Below are 27807 nucleotides of genomic sequence, written 5' to 3'. Positions count from 1 at the left end.
GGAAGATCGTCATTCGTTATTTCTCTCCGTCTCATTCTCTTCCTCTCTCCTACTTCTCTTCGGTAGTCTCAGTGGGATTAATTGAAGGAGGAAAGCAAGAGGGAGCGAGAAGTGGAAAGACGTGAAAAACAGGAGAAACATGGAAAAACAATCTCTCGCGTCCCCGAGGGATGGAGTTCGGTAAAGAACTTGTCTGAGGGTGTGTTGAAGACGGCTGCATCCACTTGAGTGAAGAGTCAATGTCATACATAGGCCACGGTTCATCAACATCAGCCCAAATCACAACTGTGCTCGTGAAACACAGAAACAGGTATGTTTGCAGAAAGCATAGTGAAACTACATGATTTAAAGGGATAGTTCGCCCAAAATTAGTTAGGGATAGTTTAAATTCTGTCATAATTTACTCAACCCCGTGTAATCCAAACCTGTATGACTTCCATGCTTAGATTTTCCAAAAGATGTGACCAGGTGGCTTTCAACCACCAAAATAGACAAAAAAGCACCATAAAAGTGATCCGTTTGACTTGTGCACTATATTCCAAGTCTACTTGTGTGAGGAACCAAGTCGTTCTTCACTCCTCATGGTGCCCTCCACTTGGGGTTGGGCGATAAACGATATCATGCTAAGATTGCAATCAAATTTACGTTGATAACGATGAAAAGCTCTGAACATTTTTACTTCATATGGACTTCTAATAGCCTATCACACAGCAGAAATAAAAACAACAACAGCCAGTCATTGTGTGTCACTAATAAGTGATTTCTGCATGCCTCTGTGTGATTGAACTGCGCGGTTTCGTCTGATACACAAACTCACACATGTGACGCTCTCTGTGTTTTCAGCATCTCGTCTCAATATACATGAACATATGAACTTCATCTTCACAGCTGCTTTGTGAGTCACTTAACACTTTTTTTTCCCCCACAACTGCGAAACTGATTTAACCAACTAAACAACTAAAAAATTTTTATTTGAAATGAAGCTGAAATAAAATAAAACGTAAATATTAAATGAAAAACACAAATAAAAAAAAATAACTTTAGGTTGAAGTACTAGAGCTTCTTAGAATATTTCTGCATTTATTCATCTATGTTAATATTTATAAAATACTAATAAAATAGTTAATTTTTAGCTCATCACCAGGTTGAAGTACTAGAGTTAGTTCATGTTAAATAATGTAGTTAACTAATGTTAACAAATGGAATCTTATTTTAAAGTGTTACCAAAGCACATAAGAAAATTACTAAAACTTAAACTAATCTTAAAATTAAAACTGACCATATAAGAAATAGCTAATAAAAAATATGATATTATAATATGTAAATAATACTATAATAACAGTCATGACAGATTATTTTTTTTAAATGTGTGGATCTGCTGTGTCTTTAAATAAACTAATATTTGCCATTTATTCATTGAGTGCTGAATGAATTGTATTTAATGAAATGTATTATATCTTACTTATATATAAACATCGTATTCATAGCATCATACTGTGGTACACTACACCATCTGAAAGAATAACTGATGCTATTAAAATCATTGTTGTCCTTTACTCACAATGTTTGTGGGAAATAGGCTGTTTGGAGATAGAGCCACTAAGAAAATGAAAACAGCACAATAAAGAGATATTGAAGATCTGTGAAGCTCTGGGCTAGAGACTCAGAAAGCCTCTGAAAGTGTGTGTGTGTGTGTGTGTGTGTGTGTGTGTGTGTGTGTGCGCGCGCGCGGTCTTATCTGCATGTCTGTGTGTTCTCACAGACACCTGTAGTTCAATAATGTATTTAAAGGCCCATTACCCTTTTCCATTATTTACATAACCCTTCCTCTCCCTTTCTTCCCCCCACGGCGGAGAGATATAGAAGGATGGGGGGAATAAGCATGATTTCGATTGCAAGCAACAGGCAAGATCGAATCATTTTTTTCTGAGGAAATTCTCCCTCTGGCTTTCTGACACACTATAGCAAACAACAAATAAGCAAAAGAGAGTCCAGATAGAAGAAAAATAAATGTGGCGGTACTTTTTTATTTATTTAAAAAAAAAGCGATATTAGATATGACACAAATCTATTCTGGGACTTGTGTTTTGAAATACCTTGTTTTAAACTGCTGGACAACATCCTGTAACTCTTCATTTTTGCTTTCTGTTAGTAGATGATTGAGGATATTTTGGATCACCACCTATTGTTGCAAGCGCTCCCTGATGCCACAGCAGATGTTGCCGCTGATGGTAATTATAGGAATATTACTTTGTAAAGGTCATTTGTTTCCATAGAAATCCTGCAGATGCTATCTGAGCGAAACTCTAAAAAGCTCTGGAATCCCACATGACCCTTGGCTTGCACTGAAGTCCTCCCAGCTTAATGTAATACTCTGTTCAGAGATATCCGCACTGATATTAGCCTTTGTGCCCGTGTTGGATTAATAGGGTTCTTCTAATGCTCATGTATCCTCAAATAAGACAAATGTGTCTTCCAGCATCCACAAGGAGAGTAGTTCCTTTAATGGAGAGTTTTTCAGTAAGATGCACTTGGGTTCAGAGTGACAAGGTTTTTCAGTGCGCACATATTCGGGTAAACTAAAGCGCTGTTGTTCCTTCAAGGACTCTTGAGTTGATGTCTGGTCCTCTTACCTCTCGCTTCCTGCTTTCTTCACATTATGAAAAGAGTTATTTGTTCTCCTGTTTTTTGTTGTTTTATCACTTAAGGACAAGTCTTTCTGCTATTTACTTTTTTCCCCTCTTCTTTCATTTCTTGTCTTTTGCTTTTTACTTTTTTTTGGGGGGGGGGGGGGGGGGCATCTTGGTCAGGTCATCTTGATTCATTTAAGCACTCTCATCTATTATCAAGGTTAATATCAAGGCCAATTTTCCTGAGTAAAGGCAGTCAGTGTAAGCAAGTAGCTATTTGCATGTGCATGAACTTTTCAAACATATTTCTTTCATGAAAGTGTTTGGCCTGAATGGGTTGAACTAGCTGTCAAGGGCTGGTCAGAGCAAATAAATAAATAAATTCTGCGATTTTATGAATTATAAAAGTATCACTCTGTCACGGATTGGCTGAGGATCATACAAGGGGCGAAGCACAGCGTATCTATGTAAATGCAGCGTAATTTTATTAAATAAAACAAAAGGGTGATAATCCAACATTAAAGGGTTAGTTCACTCCAAAATGATAATTCTGTCAGTAATTACTCACCTTCATGTTGTTCCAACCCCGTAAGACTTTAAGAGTAACGTAACGTAACAAACTAAAAGTCTTTGAAAAGAAAACACCACAGATTTTGCCCGACTGAGCCGAAGGGGTGGAGGAACAAGGAATAATACATCTGACAAACTGGGTGTTTTGTATATGTAAATATTTATATGTAAAGTGTACAGTATTAATGCAGGCTATTACCACATATTATGTATTGCAGCATCTAATATGTAAACCTTTTTACGCATAACTTTAGATTCGTAAACATTTTTGTTTCTCTATAGTTGATAAAAGGGTTAAAATGGTAAGGGTTTTAGATGCGGTCCATACAGGTATATTGATTAAGTGACAACTCTAACTTCATGAAAATAAACATGCTTTACACTTTATGTGGGAATATGCTTATAAGATGAGTTTGGACAAAAACAGATTTAACTAACTTTAAAGAAAAATAGCTTCACCAGACACAATAATTTCATTCATTTAGACAAAATACATCTGATAATACAAAGTTCACAGGATTTAATGCAATTATATAATAATAGTGCATAAATATATCATGGTACAATGACAATAATATAGGGTAATTTGAGTAAGAACAAGGTACAGCAGTGATAAAATAGTACTATGTTAGCATAAACAGTCTTTATACACACTTGTTTGTTACCAGAGCTTTACTAATTATATATTTATTGCTCCTGGAGAACAAGAATATCTTGCAGTTTATAAATAAAAAAACAATCTAACTGGACACAATTTGATACTTGGTGTGAAAGGATTGTTTTTGATGCAATATTTTTCACAGCAAGGTTATCTGTCATTGGTAATTGGCTTTTACACAGCTTGAATCACTTGCCTGAAAGATTTCTCAGAAAGATTTAACACCTGCTTATCACCAGGGTGTTAAATGTACATATTTAACCTTTATATTATATTATATTATATTATATTATATTATATTATATTATATTATATTATATTATATTATATTATATTATATTATATTATATTATATTATATTATATTATAGTATATTATAGTATATTATATTATATTATATAACTTTCAGTCATCTTCAAGATGTTTCAAAGACTTAACTGCTGACTTAGTCGAATATGTGGCCTTCTGTTAATTCGTTCCTCGTGATTGTGTGAGGGGTTTGATAACAGAATAAAGCGTTGATTTGTCTATTGAGCGAGTTCTTTCATCTTAATGGGTGTTTTCATTTGACTTTGAAGCACTTGTGTTGCTTTAGTTTTCCAATTTTATTCTTGGACGGAGGCATTATTTTTTTTGCAAAGAGTTGGCCCTGACGTTCACACGCTGCCGAGCTGTGAAATCTCAGTTTATTGTCTTTGAATCAAATACAGTGTCTTTGTACCTTTGCGTAGCACTTTTTAGTGTGTGTGTGAGAGTGAGTGAGTGAGTGAGCGAATGTGAGAGAGAGAGTAATTTAGTTTTCTTTTTCCTATTGTGCCGTAGTTCCATCTTGTTACATTTCCATCTTCTCACTTTGCCAGTGAGAGGGAACAAACGCCTCAGACCTCCCTAATGAATCTGTGAGCAATTTCTTGCCTATTTCTGCGTGTTTGCCTGGAGTAGATTCAAGGCTTCAATGCAAGCATTCTGTCTAGATATTTTGTTTGAAGCCACACACGTCACATAACACACAACACTGGCACAGCAGGGCAAGACATGTTGACCCACTTAGTGTATCTTCCTTATAGTTAACGCACCCTCTGCATATACACATGCATAAAACATCTGTTTGTCCCTTGTGAATATGTGTGTGTGTATGTCTGTCTGCACACAAACACGCTTAGGGATCTTTTTTTTCTTCATCCTTATCAAACTCTGATCAACAGAGCATCGTATGAAATTATAATTACAGTGACATTCTGCTCCCCACTGTTCCCTTCACTAGAGTAGACATGCGCACACACACACTGCTCCAAGCCCACATAATGTTTCCCACTGTGCCACAAAAAACAGACATCACTAGTCGCTCAGGGGAGCTTCATCAATCCCACATAGAGAAAAGGGAAGACGCAAACACTGCAGCCCACACGCAGAGAGAGCAGCCGTCCCCTAAACATGCCTTAATTAACATGCCTTTGTGTGAGTTTGCGCTTTGAGTCTGTGTGACTGTGATCTCCTGGTGCCCTTTCTCAAAATCATCACAGCAGTCTTCGTAATGCTTTCTCCCTCTTATTTTCTCTTTTTCTCACATTGTCATTCTGACCCACCTGCACAAAGCTGCATAATGTTAAGTGTCTCTGTTGAGGAGACCAGCAGATGGTCTGTTTCGGATGCTCGTGCTGCTCAGGCTTCTTGACTAGACTAGCTAGCTAGAATTCCTTGTTTTACCAACTTCATTATGCTATAGTGAAGCATATAAAATATAAGCTAGGCCTATAAACATGTAATATTACACATTATATTGCAATATAATGCATATTAAAATGTATTTATTCCTGTAATGGCAAAGCTATTACTCCAGTCTTCAGTGTCATATGATCCTTCAAAGGTTTCAGGAATCTGTGATGAATGGAAAGTTTAAAATAGTAGTATTTATTTAAAATAGTTTTTTTTCTCACTTTTGATAAATTTAATGCCTCCTTACTGAATAATGGTATTGATTTCTTCCAAAACAATAATTTTTCATCATTTACTTAGTCACAAATCTTTGGAAACCTTAGCTGTCAGGAAAATACATTTTTAAGGCAATATATTCTGTGCTTAGAAACATAAATTTGGTTGTGTTGATCAAAACGCTACTGTGTGTCATCTGAAGGTTTGGAATATAGTGAAAGAATATAATACTTTTATGTGATTTTTTTAAATAGTAATTTTTGACTGCTCCTTGACTTATATTTGTCTACAGTGAAAGAAAAAGAAAAAACAATAAGTAAAGTTTATTTTATTTTTTTGCAAGTTTTTGCACACAGTAAATTTCACAAATAGAAATCTACTTAGTAAAATTAACAAAGAAAATAAGTATCTTTAACTTGGCCAGTTAAAGTTTGTTGAGTAATTTCTACTTAGTTGAAGTTTACTTTGCAATAGTCTGTTTCAAATACATTTTACTTAAACAATATAACACTGATTTAAGCCATGCTTTTAAAGTGTATGCTTTACTTAGATAATCTAAGTAAATTATACAGTAGATATTGTGTAGACAACATATCTTCTTAAAAGAAGAAATATATCCACCCGAACACAGAGATCTAGGTACTTGGTACACAATACACAATAACGGTAACATTCGTTGGATCATTTTTTGAGTATGAATGTGTCATTTGGAGTAGAAAATTAACTGCATATGTTGTCACAAAACAGTAAGTCACTAAAAAGAACAAAAGCAATGATAAAACAGCTGAAAAACAGTGAAAAATGCAACCTTATTATGGAGTAGGTTTTACCCAATTGGGTAACACTTTACTTGAAGGGGTGTGCATAAGACTGACATGACACCTTCATAATCATGGCATGACACATGTTATGAATATGAAGGAGGTTTTATGCATGTTTATGACAACTGTCATTAAGTGTCATTCGCTCATGACATTTTTAATGCAAATAATATTACATTGTTTGAGATGTCTTTGTTATGGCAACTTGACATAAACCAATACATCATAACCTGTCAGTTTCTTTGCCATGACAACTTGACATTAGTTAAGGTCAAGAAAAACATTCATGACACAGTTATAATGGCCTCATGACAGCCAATGTCAAAACCAACCACATGACAGTTTAATGTAATGTTAACCCATAAAGCTAAGAAGTTTCTTAAGTTTGATAATTAATCTGCTATGTCATGTTTATGACATATGACAGGTTATGATGTCTTGGTAATGTCAAGTTGTCATAACAAAGACTTTATTTAATCTAAAAACTTTGCTTTTCTGTATTTACTTCACCACAGAATCATTCTCATTGTATAGAAAAGATCAACATACAATCTGCTAAACATTGACTTTTTTTTTGTTCTGCTGAAATTGATACAGGTTTGGCACAATACGAGGTTATGTGAATGATGACAGAATATTAATCTCCTAAAAGTAGTTATTTGACAGGCTGAAGTCAGTGTCTTTGCTTCCTTCCCCATTTTCTCTCTAACCTTCTCTCGTGCCTTTCTCTGTATATCTGTGGATGATGCCATGATAACGCCCAGGTATATTAGAGAAAGCAAAAACATGTCACTGAAAACCAAACACTGGCGAGGGAGATAGCAAGACACTGGCAAAATAACAGCAGGAGAGATGCAAAGAGAGGAGTGAAGGAAAAGTATAGAGATTGGAAGGGGGTCGAAGGAAATGAAACATTAAATTGTGGCTGTGTTTAAAGGGACCCCAGTGCATTCTGGGGAATATGCATCCTGCTCTTTGCTGTGGCAAGCAATCTCCCGTCGGTTTGGTGTGCGAGTATGTTCGTATGCTTTGCATGTGTAATGGATGCCACAGGAGGATGACAAGATAGAGGGATGCTGTCTTGGGGAAGAACCAGACGAGAGCTTGCTGGGGAGAAAGTGATTTCGAGGAAGGAGCTCTCAGATATCAAATGAATGTGCAATTCTGCCTCTGCCTGAGGCGGACATTGTGGACAAGACATAGACAGAGAGAGAGAGAGCAGCATTACAACCTGACCCGGCTAACGAAATATGTTTTTCTCTCTTTGTCCCCCTCTATTCACTTTTTTTCTATCTGTCTTCTAGTTTTCTTCACTTTTGTGGATTTCTCTCGTCTTGCTTAGTACTGCTCCATTTTTTTAAAAGAGAAAACATCAACACTATAAAGTGTCTAATCTTCTACAATTTTTTACTTTAAAGGTGAAGTTAAAATAGAAGTTTCTTCTATTCCATTATAAGATATATAAGCCATTTGTTGGTTGATTGATCTGTGGTGCTTGATCAAAATAAATTGTTTGAACATCTTGACTAGCATGACAAAGGCATTTTTCTCCCATTATGTTGAGGTATCTGCTCTATTTTGTTTCCCTACTTTAGAAACAGTCCCACAGCAAAGGATGCCAATGAGAAGTGAAGGAGCGGGAAGAAAAATAAAGTTTTAAAGCACCCTTGCGAAAACAAATTGGGACAGAGATGTAAGTGAGGATTAGGAGAGTGTAGTCCGGAAGAATAATTCATGAGATATTGTTCATTAAAATGAGTGACCAGATCACAAGGCCAATGTTTGTTGTCTTTTTCACATTACGAGACCAGAATAAAAAGAAAAATCCCAAAACTCACAACACAAGCACTCGGACTAAAAAGAGCTTTGGCCACAGACATTCTTATGTTCCCATAGTAACAAGGATTTGGGTATATTCTAATTATGTAAGCATCATGTAAACTTGATTTCCATAACCATATTTAGCCAATATAGCCAATATGATGTCATCTGAAAAAAGCAGGAACACCCCTATTAATCGCTCTATTAATGCCCAAGCAAAAGCAATTCTGGATGATATTAGATACAGTCAGTTTGAAAAGTCAAACGATTGAAGAGCAAAGTATAGCATGGCGTCGCTTATAGTAGATTAGTATCAGTGTAGCATAACATAGTATAGCTTTGTATATAATTTAGTATTGTGAAGCTTAGTATAGTGTATCACTGAACAGCACCTACTGTACGTGCACTTCATTATATTGCAAACCTACCGTACAGTTGGACTTTGCTGATTTTACTGTAGTACTTCTTTGTACTAAGATTTTACTGCTGTTGTACTTCGACAGTTATACTGTAGTATTTTTTTTGTAAGGGATAGCATAATATAATAAAGCGTATAGTAAAGTATTGTATATATTTTAGTATAGTGTAGCTCAGCACAGTATAGCATAATGTAACTTAGCATAGTATAGTTAAACAGTACACTGAACTTAGCATAGTTATAATGTAGTTTAACATAGCAATGCAGAACTGACCATGCATTTATAAATGTGCATGTCCAAAACATAGGGATTTCTGGTTGATATTAGACACAGACAAAATAGACACAATTTGTAAAGTATTATACAAAACACATATAATACAAAATAATGTTCTTAAAGTATACAGTACAGCTTAGTGTATAGCTTAGCATAGTATAGTACAATGCAACTTAGTATAACTTATACTATAGTATAGTTGAATATAGTATAGTACAGGGTTGCCAACTTTGGTTGCCTGACTAGAGTAAGATTTTGATGGCATGGGCCCCGCCCCCTATTTTAAGTTTTAAAGCAGAGAGATGTATTTTCGGGTATTTCTTCATTCTTTAAAACGTCTTAATGAGAAAAAAGTCAGAATTACCTCTTTTTAATTGCAAGTTTGTCTTTTTTCAGAATTGTGAGATATAAACTAGCAACTTTGAGACAAAAGTCTGAATTAAAAGTGTATATCTTGCAATTATAAACTTACAGCTCACGATTCTGACCTTTTTCCTTAGAATTGTGAGATATAAACTTGCAATTGCAAGTTTTAAAGTCTGACTTGCAATATATAAACTTGCTATTCTGAGAGAAATAGTTTGAATTGTGAGAATTTTGGAATTGTGGAAACAGGGCTCCATAGTGTTGGCAACCCTGACCTACTGTAGTATAGCTGTAGCTGTAGTAATCTATCTTAACATAGTATAGCCTATTGTATGTAATGTAGTAGCTTAGCATAAAATATCATGCTTAATGTAGCCTATAGCATAATGTAGCGTAACAGTATAATATTGTATATAATTTAGTATTGTGTGGCTTAGTATTGTATAGTATAGTGTAGCCAAGCACAATGTTATGTATTATTGTAACTATTATTATACTGAAATAGTACAATGTAGCTAAGAATAGTATGTTATTGTATAAAATATAGTAGAGTGTAGCTTAGCATACGTTACATTTATCTTAGCATAGTACAGTGCAATTTCAGTGTTTCCTAATTGTCCATTGTTTGATTTTGCATTGAGCAGCTGAGTTCTGTAAAGTCTTCTGGAAGAGTAATAATAGACTTCTGTCACACAGTTGTGTGTTAAATGCAGAATACCTGATAGAGAGATAGTGCCTCCAGCATCAGCAGATTAATGGATCCTCTCATCAGCCTCGTCTCCGGCATCAGATTATCCCCTCAACAGCATCAAGAGTGCTCTAACTGCCAAAGTATGCGTGTGGATCTTATCTGCGATTCTGTAGAACCACAGTGAGGGAATTGTTTACAACAGAGAGCTTGTGTGTAAACACAATAACGTTTTTCTACATGTGATTCCAGGTCATGCAAATTTCTCTCCCGGTATGAATATGTATGGAGCCCAGGCTCTGATTAGGGAGCACTGAGATCTCATGTAACATTTATCGAGCACAGGAAGGACAAATACAGCATGTTCCTCATGAAATATGGACTTGATATCTTAATATGCATGTGTCTGCGTGGACGTGCATCTGTGTGCATATCTTATCGAGTCACGCCAGACACTGACCAATATGGTGACTGTTTGCTGATTTGATCCATACAGTAGTAGTGGGTTTATATACGGATACTTGTATCATAAGGGCAGAGTCATCAGGCATTAGTATCATGTCTCTTGAGGAAACCTCTAATGCAAACAGACTCATGATTATGGGATTATTATAATGTCTTAATTTTCATGCAGATAGCAACTACACTCTATTACAAACTGCTAACTTTATTTATCATGCATGCTTCTTCAAACAGAAAGGAGATTGTATCTTTAAGCTGTCTTTTCACTGTCAGCAACATCGGGTGCGAATAAGTCTTAATTAACAATCAGTTTGTTTTTGCATTTGCACCCATACAGACATGTGATGTTCTTTTGTTGCACCCTCAGTAAAGAAGCTCAACGGCGAGAGCTTTTACTACCCTTTGAATAATGAACAAAATAGCATCTCATATTGGAGAAACGACTGGAAAGTATGGGTTGCCCGAGGCTACAGTGTTAAACAATGTATATTATTATCTTTCATAATATTTTTTCGAATTGGAATTCATGGCATAGTGTTTAGTCGCACAAGATGTTTCACTGCTTAAATCGAATTTGAAAAGCTAACTGACTGTTGACAATGAAATTCTTCAATGCCATGGACCCCCGAACATGATGATCCCCTCGCAAGAGAACACCTTCTTAAAATACAAAACCTGCTATATATTTTCATGTACAGTACCGACCCATTTATATAGTGCAGGAATGAGGAATTATAAATATTTGCAAATATATTTGTAATAGTAGTGGTAAATAAACATACTTAAATTTAATTAAATATTTTAATTGAAATCTTTCTCATTGGACTAAAATCATTTATGATGCTTTAATGTCAAGACCAAATGTAAAATGTATTTATTATTATTTATGTTCTCATTATTTTTGCACCGGCCTGGCAATCAATACAAATCTTCCTCACACACCACCTGAGATAGATTTACAGTAACACTCTTACAAACATTCTTGCACTTCTTGTCTTTTTGCATGTACTGTATAATAGTAGTGAAAATACATTTCGTGCAATGTTTTTATTATCATTGACACTCTCGTGACTGCTTCAACCCTTTGAATAATTCAGCCGCAGTATTTCTCAAGGTGAAAGATTATTTCTTGCTGAAGGTTTCCTTTTTTTCCTGTTTCATTTTCCAAATAGGCTTTGTGCTTTCTTGTTCATTGATAAATGGTATATCTTGAGTGTGTGTACCCCTTGCATTAACACAGAAATTGCAGACTAAAGTTCACCCCAGATTGTCCCACAGGTCGCTTTTGAAGGTTATTGCAAAGTTTCCGTTCAAAGTTACAGTAAAGTTAAAACCTCTCACAAACCACAGCAATTCTAGTTGTAATTTACTGTTTAATTGCAATTTCAGCCTTGGCTGACCGGCTGTGGCCCTACATATGGATTTGAGGCTGCGGAGCTGAAGTCTATCATCAGTTAGCCACACTGTCCGCTTCGCGCTGTGTGTGTGTGTGTGTGTAGAGGTAGAGGAGTGCTCTCAGATACTGGATAATATGCTCTTCTGTTGCCTGAAAGCACTGCTGCTTTTAGGCTCAAAATTAGAGTGCTCAACTGCCAAACATGCATCCGTGGTCTCAGACCACCACAGAAACAGACTGGTTACGTTTATGCGCTCTCAAGGGCTTCTCTGGTGCTGGCCAACAAAACACTAGATGCCACAAAGGGGAGTGAAACTCATTTGAAACATCTTATTTTGTGTTTAGATGTGTCTCATTCTGTTCCTCTAGGAGCCCTGAGGGAAACGGTAGTTTGGACACACTGAATGTATTCTCTTCGAATGCGAAACCTCTTTTAGATGCGCAGAATTTGGCTCTGGCCACGGATTTTGAATTCCCATGGACAGTGGTAATTATGTTAAGTGGTATTTGTATCTGTGCTCTTTTTTTTCTTTGCCTCTTACTCTTTCTCTCAGATGCGCACACTTTTGCTGTGGAAAGGCTGTTCTGCAGGTGTTTGGGGGCCGATGGAGAGCTTGCAGAATGAATCAGAGGTTTATTAAACAGCAGCCAAAACCAGAGGAGAGGAGATGAGATGAGAAGCGAACAGATAATGGGAAGACGAGATGAAAGAATCTGGAATGCAGGTTTGCAAAGCTTTTAGCGCCGGGGGTGGTGGTATCTGAGAGAAATCAGTAAAAATAGAGATTAATAAAATGAATACATTAATTCCTGCAGCTGAAGATTTCTATATTTACATTACAAAAGTGTTTTCTATCAATTCTCATGTTTTATGACATATCATCCATCACTTGGTGAAAAATTCAACTTCACCTCAGCCAAAGTCTTAAACGGTTCACGAATGATATATTACTGCTGCGTCAGGGTATAATACAGCCAAACAAAACGTTTTGGTAAACTAAAACTCCAATGTTGGCTCATCTACTTGAGTCTCGAAAGGTAAGACAAGTTTACATTTTTATATTTTGTGAAGAAAATATCAAGTCACCTTTATTTATATAGCACTTTACACCATACAGATTGTTTCAAAGCAGCTTTGCACTGATAACAGGAACATTTTGCATTTCGGCTGTTGTTCAGATGAAGGCAGTTCAATGTTGATTCAGTGCCTTTGCAAAGATCATCAATTATTCAATTAGTTCATTTCATCTATAAAGCAGTTCTGCAAAAAAAGTATGTCATCGTCCAGCTCAGTTCAGTTCTCATTCAACAGCGTCAGTGCAGTATAATTAATATTATCGTTGCATATTAAGTGTCCCCTACTAAGCAAGTCAGACGCGACAGTGGCAAGGAACCCGAACTCCTTCGGGTGACAGAATAGAGAAAAAAACCCTTGGGAGAAACCAGGCTCATTCGGATAGGCCAGTTCTCCTCTGGCCAATAAACGAACACGGTGTCATTATTCAAGCTGCATCCCAACTTAGAATTCAGATCGGGATTGGTAGCATTCAAATTTTCATCAAATATGAGCTAGGATGTACTTCTTTGGTTACCATCAAATTATCAAAGATATTTTGCTCTTGAATGCTTCGTCCTTCCATTTGAGGTATGCAACACATTTAAAAGTATATACCTAAGTATAAACAGTTATAATAGTAACGTTCATATAAGCAAGCACCATTGATCATCCTGCATAATGTATTCTGAATCTTGAGATTTCCCTTTTGGAGGGAAAACTTGCAACAAAAAGCTCATGGAGAAGATGGATGCTTTTTAATGTCTCAGTTCTCCTTAAACTTCTTAACAAGCATAGAATTGACATATTCATGATTTAGTTTTTTTAGTGATAGCCGAGAGCACCTCTCAGCTCTAGTGCCACTGCCTGGGGGATATAGAGATCACTGTCAAGCGACTTGTCTAAAAGAAGCCATACCGTTTGTGCTGATAAGTGAGTGCATTGTGGGTTTAGTCATTTAGCACACACTGTTATCCAAAGTTATTTGCGGAGGGGCAGTTAAAGGGCATTTCCTCTGCTTCGCTCATAGAAACAACTATGATGTAGCAGAATTTTAGTAGATATAACACTCCATTATCTTACTGTCTTTAGCAATGTTTATCACCTGGCTGAAAAGTATATGTTGTAGGCTATGCAGACATTTTGGGCCATCCATCCATCCGTCAGTCCATCCATCCGTCAGTCCATCCATCAATCAATCAATCAATCAATCAATCAATCAATCAATCAATCAATCAATCAATCAATCAATCAATCCATCAATCCATCCATCCATCCATCCATCCATCCATCCATCCATCCATCCATCCATCCATCCATCCATCCATCCATCCATCCATCCATCCATCCATCCAATCCATCCATCCATCCATCCATCCATCCATCCATCCATCCATCCATCCATCCATCCATCCATCCATCCATCCATCCATCCATCCATGGATCCAATCAATCAATCAATCAATCAATCAATCAATCAATCAATCAAGGTGGTTAGGTGCTATTTTGTTCAGTAGCAAATGTTTGCTTGGGAACAACATATTAATTTAGCTACTTATTTACTTTTTCTGCAGGTTGCATTGATACGCCATTAGGTGGGACAAGTAACTGACTTTATGTCTGAGTAAGTCATTGAATCATGTAGTCACCAATTCATTCAAAAGTAATGATTGTTTCAGAAATGTGTGTGTATAATTGATTGAAATTTTTCATTAATCAAATCAATTACATGTTTGTTGATGAATTAACTGCACTTTGATAAATAGTACACAATTACTAGTTTTGATTGTAGTTGATAGTTTAAGAATTGTAACGCAAATAATCACAAGGTCAAGGTTTAGTTTAAATGTTTTACTTTGTAATAAATTTGTTTAATCTAATTGCCCTAGAATAACTTGTTAAATTGACAGTCTTAAAAATACAGAAGTGTACCATTTCTAATACAATTAATGCAATGGATATTCTTGTTCTTGATGTGACCATTGCAAAATCTTAACACTGCAGATAAATGACATATTACGCCAGTGTTATTGTGTAAAAAAAAAAGAGTAGTTTACAGTGGAAATATACTATAAATTTACCCGCTGTTCAGTGCATTGACCTCAGAACACGCAGTTTACTGCCTTATGGGCATGCACACGAATATTAACCGTCTGTCTCTCCCTCTATTTCCCTTGCTAGTCACTCTCTCTCCTCCTCATTCTCTCTGAGTCAGAGTTTTTTGGCATTTGATTAAACAGAATTACAAGCTCCCACCCTGGAGACTGTGAGCTTCAGCACATGCAAGTGTGTGTGTGTGTGTGTGTGTGTGTGTGTGTGTGTGTGTGTGTGTGTGTGTACTCCACCCACACGGGTGATAACAGGTGGGAGGAGATTTCTGACTTTGATTTAGACTCTCTGTCTCTCTTTCTTTCTCTATCTTCTTTGCATCTCTGGATGCTGAGTTGAGAAGTGATGGGTAAAGCCAAGATGTCAGATTTGAAAGTATAACAGACTTTGAACATCTCTTAAAAAACACACACACACAAAAAAAAAACACTCTCACCCCATGATTTTAAAGCGTGATCTCTTGGACCATCTTAACAGCATTGCCCTTTTTCATCACTTTTTGAGAAAGGTGTTATGTTGAAATATAGGTGTTAGTCTTTGAGATTGTATTTCAAGATTGTAATATGCAGGGTGAATTTCACATTTTGACAACTTATACTTTACACACACACACACACACACACACACACACACACACACACACACACACACACACACACACACACACACACACACACACACACACACACACACACACACACACACACACACACACACACACACACACACACACACACAGGTACATTAGAGTTAGGTGTTAGGGTTCAGGTTAGTAGAATAAGTTGTTATATACCAAATTTACTAGTCAGTAGAATATCAAAATGGGACCATCGAAATAAAGTGTAAATATTAATTTAACCAATTTGTGCAAATGTGTGAGAAAGGTATTCATTCATGACATCTAATTTAGAAAATAATACATGTTACGTGTGCAAATGGTAATGTATACAATTATGTTAAGCATTATACAACTTTGGTGTGATATATAATATAAAGGCCTTTAGCTAGCCTGATCAATCAGATGAGGTATTCTTCACATTATGATTGGCTGTCCAGTAGCTATGTGTGCAATTACTTCTATATAATACCAACACAATTATTGACGTAATTAACATATTCATTAGGCATATTATGGATAGCATATATATTTATATGAGTGTACAATGAACAATGAATATACACATACATATGTCCAGCACACACATAATTACCCTGAAACTAGTTGGAGAACTCTCTCTCTTTCTCCCTTCGATTGCCCCATTTTCTCCTGTGATTATTTGACGTGATCATATTTGCTTTGCTCTAATTAATTCATCTTCTCGTGATCCGTTTACTGTGACATGATATTTCATGTTTATAAGCAGGCGCAGGAGTTTATTGGGAACAGGTGAAAGCAGTTGTAATGAACTCATAAATAACTGTAAAATTATCGAGTGTTTCTAGTTAATCGTTTTTACCGTGCACACACTTCGATGCAACCCCAAATAAAAGCTGGACATGCTTAATGATGGCGCTCTTAAAAATATGTGAACAGACAAATGATCTTTATAAATAACTGCACAGGGGGTAATACAAGCTAGTGCAAATTTCTAATTTGTCCAGGAGTCACTGTTGTGTATGTGTGTGTGTTATCATAATTAACAAGACAAGTAAATCACTTTGAAGTTTAAAACTTGAACATCAGTTGGTGTAGGACTTGGCTAAATGACTCTGTGTCATTCATCATGTCTGGGGAATGACTGGGCTTTAGGTAATAGTTTAACAGTGAGAATGTTCTTTGGATGACATTTAATCACAAGTGCTGTTTTTTGACTCGTATGTAGGCGTTTCTTCAACTATGGACACTTTTGCCCCTGAGGACTTCTGGAAAATGTAATCTTTTAAAAGACTTTTCTCACGCACTGCTTTATTTAATTTGTCCTCTATCAATGTCCAACATACGGAGTATATACATATTTCACAGGATAATTTTGTCCCCCCGAAAGTAATATTAATATATTATACTATTTTCACTGTTGTCTCCTTGGCTGACAAGTACACTTGTTGTTTGCCAACATTGTTGTGAAAATGACGCCCCAAAGGTGAGACGGTCCTAATTGTAAAAAAACTAAAAAAAACTGATATTAATAATTTTAAAAGGTAAATATTGAAGTGGTTTGTTTTTTGGTTCTCTTTGTTTCAGACCCGGGTAGGGGAATATTTCCCTTCCGTGAGAAAGCTGATGGCTGATAGTTATGGAATTTCCTGGTGAGTGCTGTCTTCTCCCCATACGGCAATTAATGATCCAGTTTCATGGTTGCTCCATTCATGCGTTTCATCCATGATTGCTCACTCACCTGTGGGGCTTCCAAACCTGTGTATGCTGGCATTCGTTTATTTATCAAAAAACTGATGCATTTATACTTTCTCGAAATGAATCTTGTGTGCATTTCAAACCACCTCAAAGGTCCTGAATTCATTCTGGAGGACATTTACAATTTGACTTTTCTTGATCAGATAATTATTCAATGCTCCACTTTATATTAAGTGGCTTTAAGTACTATGTGCTTACATCGAAAAATAAGTACAATGTACTTATTGTGTTCATGTTGTATTGTAAAACACTTGTGCTGCTATTGAGATGTGATACGGGTAAGGTTATGGGACAGGTGTGGTGGTATGGGTAGGTATAAGGAATTACATAAATGAATTACAGCTGTAATTACATGCTGGTATTTTTAAAATATAAGTACAATATAAAAACATGTATGTACACAATAAGTCCATTGTATCAAAATGTTAATTTCAATGTAAGTACATAGTACTTAAAGCCACTTAATATAAAGTGGGACCGACTGGTGGGTTTTGAGAGGTATACTGTGCTTCTTATCACAAGAGGTATCATAGTGCAATGAAAGAGCTTCTGCCAGTGAATTCTGAGACAATATATTCTGACACCTTTTGACACATAGTAAATATACATGCGAACAGATTCGATCCAATACATCAAATGAACTGCCTACCCTTTCTCAAGATAAGGAGACATGTAGTAAAATTTTATGTCAGACAAGTTGAAAGGCAGACTTTAAAACAGAAATCTCAATGCAGGGAATCCGAAGATTAAATGAAAGGTTAGTTTCTTGTTTTAATTAAAGACTGCCTTAACAGGAGGAGATATTTCACACTAAAATATATCACATTTTGTTACTGAATGTAATGGTGTATGTCCCAGATCCCACTTCCTACTGTAAATGTTGGACTTTTGTCTAAATTGTTTCTCTTAAAGAAATGAAAATGGACACACATGAGACTTGCACTTTGACATGCATGAGTTCATATTAAGATTTTTGACATACTGATCTTTGTTTCGATTTTTTTTCTGAAACAAGGGATGTGTGAGAAACTGAGGTATTTTACTCAGGAGAAAACTCAAAGTAACAGGAGACTGAAGCAAAGGTTATGATTTGCTTTATTCAGTTTAGGAGAAACAACAGAGATATACAAATTTAATTTGTGATGATCTGACAGCAACATAAACCCTGCATTTTTTTTCTTCTTGTCATGATTATTGCAGCATAACGGAATGTATGCATTTTTTAAGTGCAGTTACACATTTCTTGTGAGAAAATAAGGTTATGTCAAGATCACAAGAAAGTTGTTAACATGTGAAAACACAACGGAACGAAAATAATACTGTGTGGTTTTGGGGGTCTTCCATATACAGTATAGCAATTTGCAATTTAATTATCAATTATTATTTATTTTACGGCATGACACCCCAGGTGAATATTGAGTTAACGTGATATTATATCACCATACCTCCTCAGTTGATTTATTATATTCAGAATCACGAATCACAAACAAATTTGTTTAACAAGTTTTCTGAAATTAAAGTGAGGCATTATCTAATTAAATATGCACTAATTTGTATACATTTCCAGAACAGAAATCTTAACATTGGGTAAAGCCATTTTGTTGAAATAGTGGAGTTGAATATTTTTGAAGAGTGGATTTTGGAAACATCTCCATAAATATCACTCATAAAAACATAAAACAAATATAAAATTCATAAAGTCAGATGCATGATATAGAACAAACCCTTTAGAAAAACCTTAAGTGCTACTGAAGTGGAGATTTCTGGTTCAGTGCATGAGAAAAATCTTTAAAAAGCCTTTAAAGATTGTGTTATTGTAATTGAAGTATTTTAATTGAAATCATGGATAACGTGTGTTAAATTAAATATAAGTGTAATAATGCTTCCTTTATACAAGTCTAGATAATAATTTAGATGCTTTCTTTATACAAGTCTGAAACATAAAATGTCAATTATGTAAGCCAATATAATATAATAATATAATAAGTCAAATAGCCCAACATTTCTAAATTGACCAGAGTATGAAAAAAGTGTTTTTGTCTGTATAGTGCCTTGTGTTAAATTGTTAGATCATCCAAAAATGAAAATTCTGTCATCAATTACGAGTGGAGTTCATGTTTTCCAAAAACCATTAAACATTTGTTCATCTTTGGAGCCCAAATGAAGATTTTTTTTTTCCAAATCTTAGAGCTTTCTTTATTGACAGCCACTCTAAAAAATGCTGGGTTGTTTCAACCCAATTTTGGGTCAAATATGGACAAACCCAAATGTTGGGTTAAAAATCGAATTAAAAAATGTAACCCAATGGCTGGGTTTGTCCATATTTGACCCAAAATTGGGTTGAAACAACCCAGCATTTTTTAGTGTACGCAACTCCCAATCAAAGGCGACATTATTAAAATCCATGTGACTCCAGTGGTTTAACCTCATTTTAATGAAGCGGCGCAAGTGCTTTGTTTGTGCAAAAAAATTTTTTTTTGGCTCATAACTTCATGAAATTGAGGTTAAACCACTTAGGTCACATGAATTAATTTTATTTTATGATGTAAACCAAATATAAGGACTTATGTGTTAGTAAAACTACAACTAAAAAACAAGCAAGGCAAAATAAACTAAAATAAAACAACACAACACAACAGCAAACAGCCTTGGCTTCTTAAACCCCTGGCGTTTGAGACTGTCTTGATCCCACGGTGAGGTGTGATTGAGTGCAGCACAACAGTCATACTGCAGGTGAGATCTACAACGGGTACAGTATAGTCAATGCCCTCCGGTGCGCACACCTGTCCTCCCAGCTCAAACACACAGATCTCTTCTATTGCCAATTGAAACTCTAAATTTAGACAAGAATGCGTTTCTATAGTTTTCGCTCTCCGTGTCTCTTAAGGCAGCTCGGGGCCATCAAGTGTATCACTTCTTTCACTGAAATCCCAGTAGCCTGCTTGTTCTCTCACTCTATAGGACGTGTACACCTTAGAAAATGTAAAAGAAAGTAGCAAGGGTAATTTTAACTGCCATCTGTGGAGACAAAACATATGTCACTGGCACATGACTGATTAACACTTCTAAGTGAAGAAGTTATGCGAGACATGCCATCTTTAAATATCTGTTGACGAATCGCATGTAACATTAAAGCAGGTGTGAAACTCCTGATCTCATTTTCAGTTATTTACAATTCTGATTTGGAATAGTTTGAAATCCAGGGATAGACATGTTCACGTGCCAAGTATTTGGGATGCCATTGGATATTATTCATCTGTCTGTTTCTTGATGCTAATGCCAAATGGACACTCTTTCTAATTAGCGGTGTCGGCTATCCCGCTGCCAAGACAATAACCCATACAGAAGAGCTAAATGACTTTCAGCATGGCACCGCCATAGTATGCCACTTTTCCAACGAGTAAATTTGTTAAATTTCTGCCTTGCCAGAGCTGCCAGGGTCAACCGTAAGTGCTGTTATTGAGAATTGGACACATCTACAAGCAGCAACAGCTGTGAAGTATTAGGCCGCATTAGCTTACAGAACGGACAAATCCCGGCTTGGGCTCTGGAAACGGGATTTCAGTGAAATCACCATGAACCATAGAATAGTTTGGCTGGAGTGTTCTGTAAAACTGCACCGCCATTCTCCAAAGTATGGTTTTCTGGCTCACAAATGAAGGTTTGGTAATTTCCAGGAGATGCTCATCGCCCAAATGTGGTGTGCCAACTGTCAAACTTTGTTGATGATGAATAATGGACTTTTATTCTGCATTGTCGGGGAGGTCTTTTAGCTTCATTTTAAGTTTCCAGTAGTAGAAGCTTTTTTTTTTTTTTAGACGAGTCATTCTTGTTTCAGCATTGTAATGATCAAGTTCACAGGTTTTTACAGAACATGGATAGTTAAAATTAGCAAGGGAAAGCTTGACTGGCCTGATGGGAGTCATGACCTCAACCCAATCAACTACTAACTGTTGGATGAACTGGAGCTCAAAATGGCGGGCTAGCTATAATTGGCCAACAATGGTGCTCTGTTATCTTCTGGTTGAATGAAGGTCATGGTTTTATATATAGCATGATAAAGATATTCTCTAAGCTGCCATATATTCATAAATCAGTGGTTCTCAACCAGGGGGAAGGGGACCAGTAGTGGGCTTCAACAAACTTTAAAGGAGGCCACAAGATGACAATACAAACTCCATAGGCATTTTTATAATTAATGTTTTTTTCTAGTTTTTAAAATCTTATCCTTGATCATTATCCAGAAAATCACGAACAACTGGAAAAATCAGGTGGCCTTCGAATATTGTTGTGGGTAATGGGGGGCTTTGAAGTAAAAAAGATTGAAATCTGCGGTAATACATTATTTCTTTTCCATGTGTTTGTAAGAATATGACAAGTAAATGTCGTATTCAGCTTCCTAACTTTGAAAATGTTGCCCATATTATTTGACTAGATTTTGGTTCATTTCTTCCTTTTTTTTGATCCAACTGTTCCGTTTTCATCCATTTATATGCCCTAAATATATCATCTTCCTATTCATGTATCCTTTTCATCAATCCAGTCCTCTCCCTCTTTTTCCCTGTTTTTGTGTGTTAGTTCTGTGTGCTGTGGCCAAATGGATGCACATCTCCACTCCTCATTGTCTTGACCTGGCAATGAGTGTTTCTGCCTGGCTCCAGTATCTGTCCATTTATACGGCTTCTCTTTGTCTGATAATAAAGAGTTACGCCAACAGAAGCACTCTGAAAGGCACATAACAGTGATTACCAAAAGAGGTTGTAAAGGGAAGAAAAAAGGTAAGTAAACACATGAAATGCAGTTTTGAAGGGCACCGCTGATCCTCTCTATGTTCTTTGAAATAATATATTCTCTTTGGCGTCATTGTTATCCGCCATACTTTTGTTGCAATATCTAGCAAATGTTGAAGTTTAATTATTTCTAAATAATAAACATTTCTCTTTATGCATAATCGACATATCTCCAACTTAACCGGTGGCTTTTTCAATCAACATGAAATCAAAACTGACTTTGACCACTTACTTTAGTACTGATGGTTTTTGGCCAGTATTTTTCCCCCAATTATTATCAGCAGATAATGCTGATAATGAAACAGGACAATGTTTCAATGTCAACAAGACAATGCAACAGAACACGACTGTAAACTACACATGCTTGTGAAGAATTTTAATTCTGGCCATATTATCTGTCATAACATAAAAATTATTATTGGCTTTTGGCAAATTATGCTTCTCTGCTTAATACACATTCCTGCTCTCATTGTACTCTATTCATCGGTGCATATTATTCAAAATGCAAACATATATATTTTTTATCCGTCTTCATAATTGTTAGTGTGTGGCTTTCACATTACAATTAATTCCTTATGGATGAAATCAAGCCCTTATATAGTCCAAGGTGGAATTTAGATTAGCTTTTAAAAAATTCGGAAATAGAGATTTTGAAAATTTTAGCATATTGTTTCTGACTGTGGCCTGGTTTCAGGCTATTTCTGATTAGATCCAGGGTCTTTTCTTTCATAAGACCTGGCAACTCTGTTGAACTGCTACCGCATGTGTCTGTCTGCCTTCCACAATGAAAGGATGTGTGAGAATCTTCCCTCCGGTGCTCTGTATCGATTGTACACGTAAAGATCGTGTACTGTTCTTCACCATTCTGTTTGAGCCGAAATGGCTGTTTGTTTGTCAAAAAAAAGAGAGGCAAAGTTATACAGGGGGTCAGCTGACACAGTTGTGTTTTTGAGGCTTTACTTCTGCAGCTGTAGATGGATTGTGCTTCGGGGACCTGGCAGCGTTCATAGGATGAATGAGCGTCTTTTGTGAAGTTTCAAGGAAATGTCTTCTATAAATTCTTTGCAAAATGATGATGCTTGTGGATTTGTTCCTCTTGCCTTCCTTGTTCCCCTCAGTTTAAAATCTATCAAGAGAATGTCTCAACACTTTATTGACAGAAACACTCTGGCTCTGGGGATTACGCCCCATTCATGCGGTGGTCAATAGTCCAGAAGGGGTTTCTTGTTTACAGGTTAATATACAACACGCTGTTTTGTTCCTTTTGTGTTCACTGTAATCTTTGAATGGCTGGATATCGAAGCTTGTTTTGTGCATGGAGAAGTATGTCACTGTCTTTATCGATTCGCAACAGAAAACCTTTAAAGTCTCTCTGTCTCTTTCAAAGCTCATTTGTGTACATTATGTGCCAACTGAATTTGCATGAAAATACCAGTTAAAGCCTGCAGTGCCAGCTAATGCCACCGATTTCTCTCCCACTCTGTCCTGACTGGTTTTAGCTTCTCAACTCTGGCTGACTGTGTTCCTACGTAGAACAGAAACATGTTTTTATACAACTCAGTGTGTGCTGTAAGCCCTTAAAATCATCCTACACCAATATTTGCTAGCGCACTCAAGGTCCAATTGTTGAAATGCTGAACCTTAGTGTGCATGGGGGCGATTTATAACCTTCTTTTCTCTTTCAACTAGTTAATTTGTGCCAATGTTTTAGTGTAGGAGTTTGTTTGGGCATGTTAAGCTAATGCAGGGGGCTTTTTCAACATTACGTCCCACGAGAGAGAGAGACAATAGCAGGAATATAGCTGGCATAACTCAGAAATGAGGGAGCATATTGGAATTCTTATGGCAGAACAAAAGTTCCATCACACTCCACCTGAGAAGCATCCAATGTTTGCTCTCCCTGTCTCGCTGAAGTCCTTCCCAATTACTTCCATCATATTTAGCTATAAATTAGCAACACTTTTTGCTTTCTCTCTTTTTCATCTTGGGTGGTATTGACTTGCAACTCTGCGATCTGTTCATTGTGGCATGATATTAGGTGATTAAGAATCAGCGTCTCAGAGATTCTGCCGAATGAAACGAATTTTATCGCCCCTCACCTGAGGTGAATATTGAAGAGTTTGTTTGCCATTTATATTCAAAACAATTTTACAATCTGGAGGATCTATAATAAACAAGGAAACAAATACACAACTAAACAAAGCAGACAGAGGCACCTCAGGAAAGCGGGGACCCCTGGTGACACAAACTAATCTACTAACCAGAAGTGCTCTGAGCTCCAGTGATTATACCACACACATACACACACTCCGGCTGTGTTGTGGCGCTGTTTCAATGGATGCTCACAAATCCTTCTGCGATTGATATAACAAATTCTTTTTATGAGTCCGGTCAGTGCTCAGTCTGACCTTGTGGGTCATAACAAATGTGATACATCATAAATTAAAAGCCTGCTAAATTATATTTAGATTTTTAAGGTGCATTTCATGTGGCACGAAACCAACTCCAGCAAGCTCTCCACACTAACTCAAAGTGACAAACGTACTACCCTGACTGCAAATACTCTATATAACAATATGTCAGTGCCCTGCTCCAGACAGTAAAAGCTGGATATGGTTCAGTATAATGAAAACATATCCAGGTCACCCCAATATTATTCAAATACTGTATATGTATGTTATGCATACATACATACATACATACATACATACATACATACTTTCATTCGTTTGTTCACTCACTCACTCACTCACTCACTCACTCACTCACTCACTCACTCACTCACTCACTCACTCACTCACTCACTCACTCACTCACTCACTCACTCCCTGTTATTTCTTCCTAGTTATTTGATGGAGATCCATGTTGTCTTCAAGTTTTGTGATATTCCAACCCAAATTCGTATGTATTTTATTTGTATTTTATTTGAATTCATACAACCTTACTCTGACCTCACTCTCACTATGAATTTGTAAAAATTTAGCTAAATTGTAAAATTTTTACCTACTTCTAATTTGCCTCATTTGTATTGAATATCAATATGAACTCCTGACCCCGCCCATTAACCTACCCGTCTCTGGGGTTTAGACAAATCGTACGAATTCGCCACGTAAAATACATACGAATTGGTCGTAAGATAGCGTTGAATATTCCCTTTATATAAAAATAAACTTGATTATAGTTTGTTTAGGTCAAATTCATTTGATAATGGTTATTTGCTTGATAGGCCAACATAAGACATCTTATATCTGACTTCAGGTCAGAACAGATGGGCGCAGAGAAAACTGAAAAGTAAAAAGAAAAATCATAATTCGACAGAAACATTGTGCTACTCTGACCTAACTGGGCGAGCGAGAATGAAGAGAGCGAAGCTATCTCATAGAAGCCCACTCTCTTAGGAGCTACAGGAAGTGAGAAGAGAAAAATAAATGTGAATGTGAAGGAGAAAGAGAGGAGGTGGAACCATTCGACTTTGTTCTTATATTAATTAAATCCACCCAAAGTATCTCTGACGATGGGAGAGTGTCAAGACACAAGCCCCCTAGAGAATTCTCCCCCTCTTTGACAGGAGGTGCATACTTCATCCCTGAACATTCAAAAGTCTTTCTGCACCTTGGCCCTCATTATGGTCTTTTTTAGCATTCTTTTAACTTTCATCCCTTCCTTCCTCTTATCTGCTAAGGTTGAATAGCTTCAGAACTTTGAAAAGAGAGCAGGACTTCCACTCGTGGGCAATCCCTCTTGTTTCGCACCCTTTTTAATGTATGTCTCTTGTCGTCCCCGTCTGTTTTTCTCCTTCCTGCTCGTCACAATTGAAATGGATTACATCTTCAAACAGAGCTCAATCAAGCATCAAATCAAGCCAGTCTGTTCCCATATGATCAACTCTCTTCCTGCGTCTTACCCCAATGGCCACGATGCTCCCTGAATGTGAAATCGACACCCATGCTCTCGTCTCCTCTCCTGTAGATGTGCAGTATCCTATGCAAGAGGTTAAAAAACATTTATCAGACATACTTTATTTTTCAAACTCTAAGGCCAGTAAAATAATTGGCCCGTATTTATCCATATTTAAACAGTCGGACAGACTGTGATGAAATTTGTGGTAATTAATCCAGAGTTCATTAATTGCATTTGCTAGAGCCATGACTCAATATGGTATTATACTCAAACTGGAGTGCTTTTAGAGAGAGAGTGAGAGAAATGGCGCTGGTAGGAGTTATACTAATAACTTGGTGCCTCCACATACTAAAAATCTCTAATTGTGTTTTCTCCCTCTCAGCCAAAACAAGAGGAAGCAAAAGAATGCATCATGAACAACATTAGACTGCATTTTAAGTACAACAACACATGTATCATTCTAGAGAGTGCAATCCCAGAATATGAGGTAGGGAAATTATTACTGATAAAAATCTAATTACTAAAATGACTATTTTACCCAAAACTTACAACACACTCATTGGAAAACCGTGCCAATACCTACATTTTTTTGCAAATCTCAAAAAAACGTGTATTTACCGCAGTTTCCAGCTAAAATGAACACTAGTGGCAAAAGAATTGAATCAACTTTTATTCATTTTCACACAAATTATGATTACAGGGGCAGGTAATCAATTAATAAAGGCTTATTTGTGCACAGTTCCTTGTACAATACTACTGTACGTTACGACCTCAAAATGCTTTTACCATATAGTGCATGTTTGCATCACATATCATATGGCTTTTCTGACCTAGTAATTTGCTCAGAAGCCCACCTGGTACATTATAGCACTTGTGATGCGGAGTCCCGTAAAACGTGTCACGATAAAACAGCTCAAAGACTAGAAAGGGGTATTCTTCAGCAAATACATTCTTATCTCATGTTTGCTTTTGTTATAAGTTTGGTTTAGGGTAGGTTGGTGGCACTTTATTTTTTAAACGCAACAGAGTGACCTTTTAGCGCCACGCAGGCATTTCATTTCCAAACTGCCACGATACGTTCAACAACCAACGTTAAGTGCCACTCACTGGACAATTTACATTAGAAGTTCCGTGAAGCTATGCATTTTTATACTTATTAGAGTCATTTATTGTTAGCTAGCAACATGCTAATGTCGACCTCTATAGGAAGTATAGAAGTAAACATCATGCGAAAAGCAGTATTTGTAGAGATACTTGTAGAGGATTCAAAATCATTGATTCATTGCGTTTCAGAAGCTACTTAGAAAAAGTACGCAGCAAGGCAGCTCTCTATAGGCTTTGGAAAAGGGATAAATAATTGAACATGTAAAGAATAGAACTGATTCCACCTTATCCACCTCATTACCTATAACGGCTAATAAAAAGGAAGTATTGCACATTTACAGGGAATACAATACAATACAATACAATACAATACAATACAATACACTAGAATAGAATGGAATGGAATAGAATAGAATAGAATAGAATAGAATAGAATAGAATAGAATAGAATAGAATAG

At 36.5% G+C, this 27807-nt stretch overlaps 2 long non-coding RNA genes across 3 annotated transcripts in view; both read left to right on the top strand.

The window, feature by feature from the left end:
* LOC306999863 overlaps positions 1–27807 on the top strand; it is an 89358-nt gene that overhangs the window by 43139 nt on the left and 18412 nt on the right. Inside the window, exon 2 of the long non-coding RNA XR_013797928.1 lies at positions 22134–22333. This is a non-coding gene — a long non-coding RNA (uncharacterized lncRNA). The remainder of the gene's footprint in view (positions 1–22133; positions 22334–27807) is intronic.
* On the top strand, positions 172–12725 carry LOC306999864. Of its 2 annotated transcripts, none has more exons than XR_013797930.1 (3): positions 172–310; positions 844–895; positions 2156–2231. It is a non-coding gene; the product is annotated as an uncharacterized lncRNA (long non-coding RNA). The 2 variants fall into 2 exon arrangements; XR_013797929.1 differs by lacking the exon at positions 844–895 and adding an exon at positions 12594–12725 and having other exon boundaries at positions 184–310; positions 2153–2231.

Source organism: Phoxinus phoxinus (assembly GCF_949152265.1).
Source record: "Phoxinus phoxinus genome assembly, chromosome: 6".
In the NCBI taxonomy this organism is placed as follows: domain Eukaryota; kingdom Metazoa; phylum Chordata; class Actinopteri; order Cypriniformes; family Leuciscidae; genus Phoxinus; species Phoxinus phoxinus.
The sequence above is the reverse complement of the archived record's forward strand: the minus strand, read 5'-3'. Positions and strand labels throughout refer to the sequence as shown.